At 45.6% G+C, this 7707-nt stretch overlaps 1 pseudogene; it reads left to right on the top strand.

Moving 5' to 3' along the window:
- Positions 1–7553: 7553 nt before the first annotated feature.
- Positions 7554–7672, top strand: LOC118147948 (5S ribosomal RNA; annotated as a pseudogene).
- The last annotated feature ends 35 nt before the right edge of the window (positions 7673–7707 follow it).

Here is a 7707-nt window from a genome sequence, read left to right as displayed (position 1 = left end):
GAAAGGCCTGGGGCCTCTGTCACAGTGACCCAGAGCACCAAGTGAGACGAAGAGAGTGTCGGCTAGGCCACAGGACAGACGGCTGGGAAGGGCCCTGGCCTCTAAACCGACTCGAGAGCATCTTGGCGGCTGCCACCTACCCAAGGGAAACCCCTGGTCACCCCAGAACCTCACTGAGCCTTGACCTCTCCCTACAACCTGAGCCTTCTTACTATGAATTGTAGCCCAGGGACTGTGGTTCATGGTGGCGCTCCCTCCTCCCTCTGCCTCCTTCCTCAGGCACCATAACCCCTCTCCTCCTCCCCACACCCTGTGTCTGTATCATCAAGCCAGGTGGAGACCTCTCAGTTTACAGAAATGGAGGGACTCAAGCTACCATTCGGGCCTGGCTTTAGAAATTTATAATTTTATAAAAGAAGAGAACAAATATAATAAACTCGGCTGTGGGACCAGAAAAAAAAAAATCCTGTGGTTGGAGAGGGATTGAGGAGCAAGTTCTAACTGGTGAGTTATAACGTAATAATGAGGAGCTCAGCATGAAGCCCAAGTCAAGACGCCAAAGAACCCTCTTGGTAATTACCGACCTCTGGCAGCAGCCACCGTCAGTGGACTTGTGCTGAGAGCCTGTTTCACAGCAAGGGGAGAGGAGAAGCAAGACAAGGCAGAAATAGAGAACACCAGTGGGCTCTCAGCTGTGGATTCAGGGCCAGGGCAAAACTATCTGTCGGTGGGGACAGGGTCAGCCATCCAGAAAGTGAGGCCCATACCGCGGAAAAGACCAAGTACCACCAAAACCAGGAAAAGGACATTGAAATTAGGGAAAAGGTATGAAAAAAAGATAAAATGGAAGAGTGCCAAGAGGCAAAGACCTTCTCCTTCAAAAAAATCCATGGACTGCAAGAGCAGTGGCCAGCCCCAATACTTGTATTGCGACCGTGCCAACGTGTCCACAGGCATACTTGGCCCTTCTGTTTATAGATGGTTTTGCTATTCCCACGGAGCTTCCACTTACATGGCGGCATGTAGATGCCTATGAATCATGGAAGCTCATCATGAATCATGGAAGCTTGTCATAAGCTGTAAGAGACCTTTGCCATCTTGTATCCAGGAAGCCTGGAGAAGCAATATCACATGTCCAGTGTTAGACAACAGCCCAGAGAACCTGGATCTCTGGGGTCCAGACCCATGCTCTTTTTCTCTCTTAATGTCCTCATTTTTCTCCCCGTTTTTTTTATATTGCTAAGTCCAACGGTATGGTGACTGCTGTGTATACAACGACTGTAAGAAGAGTTTCCAAGCCTCTCAGCCATCATGTTTGCATGCAGCATCACGTGCAGATGGTATATGTTTGCTCTAAAGGCAAACAGCTGCAGTGGAGGAAGCAATTAGCAAATTTCTAAATTATCCTTCTGATTCCACTTAAATTCCAAAAGCTAATTGGCCAAAATGATCCTCCTTAATTAGAAGCAATTAATATGTGAAACTAGGTTTGCATTTCACAGGAGAGTTTGCATTTCACAATTGAAATCGCATAGTTCATTTACTAATGGTCTCTAATGGCCGGTAATCATAAGGCACACACAATTAAGGTGGGATTTTCAAAGTGTAAGTGTGGAAGCCTGAATGTATGAATTATTCTTCTGCTGCTGACAACATAGCCAGAATCCACTTTGGGCTGTAAAGCACACATCATGCATGCGCACTCTTGCCCAGACACATCCACATGCATAGGCAGTCCTGACCTGTCAACTTTGACCCCTTCTGAATTCCCTCCTCTCTACTCTCACTTCCTTTCCCTGGGAAGGCTTGGCCTCTCTCCCTGACTCCACCAAGACACCCACCCTCAGCACTAATGCCAGTGGAAACCTATCCATGATGAAAACGCTGATAGTTAGATCCCATCTTGGGTAGCAGTAATAACAGTAACCAAAGCCACTGTTTCCTGCTAAATATGTGCCATGCTATAGCTTATCTCACTAGATGAACCCAATCAATAAGATGATGGCAGAGACTAGGAATAATCAGGAAAGAGCACGAACATGCAGGAGGAAATACAAAAGATGAGAAAGACGTGGGGCAGGGCAGTGAGGATGAGAAATAAGGCATTATGGAGGTGAATTAAGAAGGACAGACGAAAAGGGCCGCACTTGAGTTTTAGAAGAAATCAGCAGAGTTGAGGTGAGGACAGACATTTCTCACTACACATCCAAGTGATTTTTCTGAGAAAGGCAGTGTTCTAAAGTGAAAGTAGAAAGATGGCTCTTGAAAAAGCAGTGTCTTTGTTCTATGTATTGGTGTTTTCCACTATTTTCTTTTCATTGTCCAAACTCAAAGCATGACAGATGTATTTAGAGGAGGGTCCGCAAACTATGGCCCGCAGGCTGAATCTGTACCCAACTTGTTTTGGTAAATAAAGCTTGTGCAACATGGCTATGCCTATTTACCTATGTCTCATCTAGCGCTGCCTTTGTGCTTTAACGGCAGAGTTAAGTGGTTGCAACAGAAACCAAATGGTCTATAAAGCCTAAAACACTTACTATCACATAAAGTAAGAGTTTGCCATCCCTGATCTGGAGCATAGTATCTCCACACCAAACCAAATAGCCACCTTTAGCCCTTGTGCCGACAGGTGGTGCTATTTCTTGCTATTCCTCTAACACACCAGGCACTGTTCTGCCTCAGGCCATTTGCACTTTCTCTTTCCTGCACCTGTAATATTAGTCTCCCAGACAGACACGTGGCTCATTCTCTCATGAAATTCAAGTCTTTGTAGAAATACCACCTTCTCACTGGGACCCTGACCACCCAGTTTAAAGTTGCAAATCCAATCCCCAACCCACCCAACATATCCCCTCTCCCTTTACTGCTTAATTTTCTCCACAGCATTTATAATTATGTACCTTTTTTTTCCTGAGACAGAGTCTCGCTCCATTGCCCAGGCTGGAGTGCAGTAGTGTGACCTCAGCTCACCACAACCTCCACCTCCCAGGTTCAAGCGATTCTCCTGCCTCAGCCTCCTGAGTAGCAGGGATTACAGGCACCTGCCACTACACCCATCTAATTTTTTCTTTCGTATTTTTAGTACAGATGGGGTTTCACCATGTTGGTCAGGCTGGTCTTGAACTCCTGATCTTGTGATCCGCCCACTTCGGCCTCCAAAAGTGCTGGGATTACAGGCATGAGCCACTGTACCTGGCCTATTATGAAAAAATTTTAAACACACAAGTAGCATAGAATAATGAAGCCCCTGTATCTGCCACCCAGTTCTGATGATTAGTAATAAAAATACTGTTTTATTGGTCTCCCATGAATTTTTGGTTATTTGCTGGAGTATTTTAATGCAAATTCCAGACAGCACCACTTCACCTGCAGTGATTTCAGTATGTGTCCCAAACAGAGAATGACTTTTTAAAAAACTTGATCACCCACTATTATTACTGCAAACATAATTAACAGTAATTTCTTCACATCATGTAATACCCAATTCATACTCAAATCTCCCCCAATTGTCCCAAAGATGTCCTTGTGTGTGAATTATTTTCTCCTATTTCTTGATGTGATTAATTCTTTTTTTTTTTTTTTTTTTTTTGAGACAGAGTCTCTCTCTGTCATACAGGCTGGAGTGCAGTGGCATGATCTCGGCTCACTGCAACCTTTGCCTCCCAGGTTCAAGTGATTCTTGTGCCTCAGCCTCCTGAGTAGCTGGGACTGCAGGCATGCCTACCACACTCGACTAATTTTTGCAATTTTAGTAGAGACAAGGTTTCGCCATTTGGCCAGGCTGGTGTTGAACTGGCTTCAAGTCATCTGCACACCTTAACCTCCCAAAATGCTGGGATTACAGGCATGAGCCACCATGCCCTGCTAATTAGAGTATTTCTATAATAAACCTGTCTTGTTTCATTTTGAAACAAAAAAAGCTCTAATTTTTTTATGTTCTAAAGAAATGTGTAAGACAAAAAAGGTCAATGCACAACTAAATGTTATAATATGTAATATGATACATTATTTTATTTGTTTTTTATAGAGATGGGAATCTCACTATGTTGCTCAGGCTGGTCTCAAACTCCTGAGCTCAAGTGATCCTCCTGCCTTGGCCTCCCAAAGTGCTGGGATTACAGGAGTGAGCCACCATGCCCAGACTGTGATGCATAATTTTTAAGGAGTACATTAGGTGCAATGAGACTCAAAGGGATGGATGGATCAGAAAAGATATCCTGGAAGACGTGGCATTTGAATTTGGCCTTGAAAGCTAGGATTTCAACAGATAGAAATTGTGGGAAGGACATTATCAACAGAAGGAAGAGCTAGAGCTGAGTCCCAGAGGATAAGAAAATAGAGGTGGCATGGCGTGGTGGCTCACGCCTGTCATCCTAGCACTTTGGGAGGCCGAGGCAGGCGGATCACCTGAGGTCAAGAGTTTGAGACCAGACTGGTCAACAAGGCAAAATCCTGTCTCTACTGAAAATACAAAAATTAGCCAGGCGTGGTGGCGCGCACCTGTAATCTCTGCTACTCCATAGGCTGAGACAGAAGAATCGCTTGAACTCGGGAGGTGGAGGTTGCAGTGAGCCGAGATCGCGCCACTGCACTCCAGCCTGAGCGACAGAGCGAGACTCCATCTCAAAAAAAAAAAAAAAGGAGAGGTGCGTCTGAAAAAAAAAAAAGCCCATTTTGCAGGAGCTGATACCACCACCCATGAGCTGCGGTTTGAAGTGTGGTTCTAGGACTGGCGGTTTCAGTGCCAAGTGAAAAATTGCTACAAACGCAAACACATAGGCCCCGCCCGCAGCCCCACCAAGTCAGAATTTCTCGGTTGGAGGCCCAGAAATCTGGGTTTCCATTAGCCTTCCAGGAGATTCTTAGTCGTCTGAAAGTTAAGAAGTGCTCCATGTAAGGTGCACTGGAAGAAGGATACCTTCAACGCTAAACTGAAGACAATGGCAGTTATCTGTTTGCAAAGCAGTCTCACCCTCCCAAAGACTGTTGAACAGATACCTGACTGTACCTGTGATTTAGAGCTCTGCCAGATGGCTGAGAGGTGCAGAAAGAGAACCTTGAAGTGGAAAGATCATAGGAGCCTTTTACAGTGGTTGCAAAATGGAAACCTACGAGCAACCTGTTGTTCTTCATAAACATGTTTCCCATCATCCATTAACTATTCGGGTCCCCATAACCTAATTTCCTTCTAGAAGAGCCATCACATTTCCCACTCTCAGTCTATTTGGTTCAGACTGTGCTGCCTCCATCCCAGGGTCTCGGGTTGGTCATGTGACTCAGACTATCCAATAAGAGCATCATATTCTCTTGGCCACCATTATTGGTTTGAGGATAAGAACATGAACCAATCAGAATGTGTTACATTTTGTGAAGCTTTGTCTGAAACATAAAACATGTGCATTTCCATGGGTCTTTAATCTAGAAATTTGCTGCCTTCTTAAGGGAATTGAGGCGGGGCGGGGGGGGCGCTTTTCTGAGAACAGAACTAATACAGCAGAAAACAGAACCAATGAAGGAAGAGGGAGAAGTCGACTCTGGTTACAGCATTTGAACCCTAGGTCAAGTTGTAGCTAAAGCTAAATCTATTCCTACTTAACTTTGCTTTCTAACAGGCCTTTGTGCTCAAGCCAATTGAAATGAGATTTTTTTTGTCCTGATTGATCCAAACTCAGGCATGGTTCTGGACTTGATAAGGGAGTCACACACTAGTAAGATGTTGGCAGACTTTGGACTATGATTCAGAGAAGAGAGGGAAAGTCACAGGCAATTAACAGTGTTGCAGGACACATTTCATGAGAAGCAAACCGTGAGAGGGAGCGTTGTGTGCAGGAAGAGCATTCGGGGGTGGCCCCAGGTCAGCGCCTATGGAGGTGTGAAGAAGCTGGACGGCGCAGTGGGGGAAGCCAAAGTGCCCTGCGGCTGAGCCTGCGCGGAGCTGAGATGCCCTTTGGAGTTGGTTCAGGTTAGGGCAAAGAGGCCAGAGCCTCATGCCCTCACATGGAGCAGTCATGAATGCAGGCGGCCACCAGGAGACATGATCTTAAGCCAGGCGTCTCTCTTCCAACCAGTGCAACTCTCAAAGACGGATTCAACTGAGCCATCGGCCAGCGCACTCTTGCAGCCGGGGGACAGAGTGCTGAATCAGGGTGTGGATGGAGTGGCAAGGTGCTCAGTACAGCCAGGTTCCCAGCCAGGGCGAGCAGCTGTGAGGACACTGAGCCCTGCAGCTGGAATGAGAAAGTGGGAGGAGCAGATGGCATCAGAGAGAGGATAGATTTCATTTTGAACGGGTGGCATTTAAACACTGGAGAAGGTGTCAACCTGGGATCCACGGGAATGGAAACCACAGTGGATGAACCCTGGCCCTAAGAGATGGGAGACAGACAGCGGGGAGCTCCCAGCTCAGGGAGCAGAGGGAAGAAAAGGAACCCATGAAGGGGAGGAAAGGAGCAGCTAAAGAGGCAGCAGAGGCCAGGCACGGTGGCTCAGCCTGTAATCCCAGCACTCTGGGAGGCCGGGACGGGCGGATCACGAGGTCACGAGATCAAGACCATCCTGGCTAACATGGTGAAACCCCATCTCTAAAAAAAAAAGGCAGCAGAAACCAGGCCATGTTGCCAGGTGATAACAATATAAATAACAAATGTTTTTAGACTGTGGACAGTGCGCTGAACAGTATTTGCTGTAGAATGTTGTTCTACATTCTTAGCTTGTATTATTTCTCCATAGGAAACAAAGGAGGTGACGGCCAGTGAGTGGGGTGAGAAAATCTGCTGATGAGCAGTTAAATTAGGGAAACATCTGGTCTCTGCTTGTAAGATAGGTATTTGCTTACTAAAACATAAAAGTCATCAAAAAAGAGTTGCTGTGTTTGCTGAAGAACTGTATCCCCACTCCCTGCGTTCCTATTCTGTTGACAGCTTTATTGGGTTATCATTCACATACCATACAATTCACCCATGTAAAGTATATTATAATTCAGCGGTTTTTATTATAGTCACAGAGTTGTGGCACCATCACCATGGTCAATTTTAGGACAATTTTGTCACCTCCAAAAGCAACTCCATACCCCATAGCACTCACTCCCTTACTGTCTGCCAACAACTTGTCCCCGTCCACCTGAACCTACTTTCTGCCCTGCTCTGGATATTTCCTATGAATGCAGTCTTATAGTATGCTAGTATGCAATCTCTTATGTCTGGCTTCGTTCACTTAGTACAATGCTTTTTCAAGCTTCATCCATGTGATAGCATAAATCAACATTTGATTCCTTTTTCATGTCCAAATCATATTCCATGTGTGGCTATCCACATTCTGTTTGTCTTTCGTCAGTTCAGGAACATGGGGGTGAGGTCTGCCTTTTGATTATTATGAGTAATGCTGCTGTGAACATTTGTGCCAAGGTTTTTTTGAACACTTGTTTTCCATTTTCTTAGGTATACACCTAGGAATGGAGTTACTTGGTCTCTGGCTTTTTGAGGAGCCACTGAACTCTTTCCTGCAGTGGCGACACCATTTTATCTTCCCACCAGCAGTGTAAGAGTATTCTGATTCTCTACAGCCATACCACACTGAACACCTCCAATCTCATCTGATCTTGGAAGCTAAGCAGGGTCAGGCCTGGTTAGTACTTGGATGGTAGACTGCCTGGAAATATAGGGTGCTGTAGGCGTTTTTTAAAAATAGAAAAAAAAGAGTGTTCTGGTT

This window comes from Callithrix jacchus, chromosome 1, assembly GCF_049354715.1.
Source record: "Callithrix jacchus isolate 240 chromosome 1, calJac240_pri, whole genome shotgun sequence".
In the NCBI taxonomy this organism is placed as follows: Eukaryota; Metazoa; Chordata; class Mammalia; order Primates; family Cebidae; genus Callithrix; species Callithrix jacchus.
This window is presented reverse-complemented; position numbering and strand designations above follow the sequence as displayed.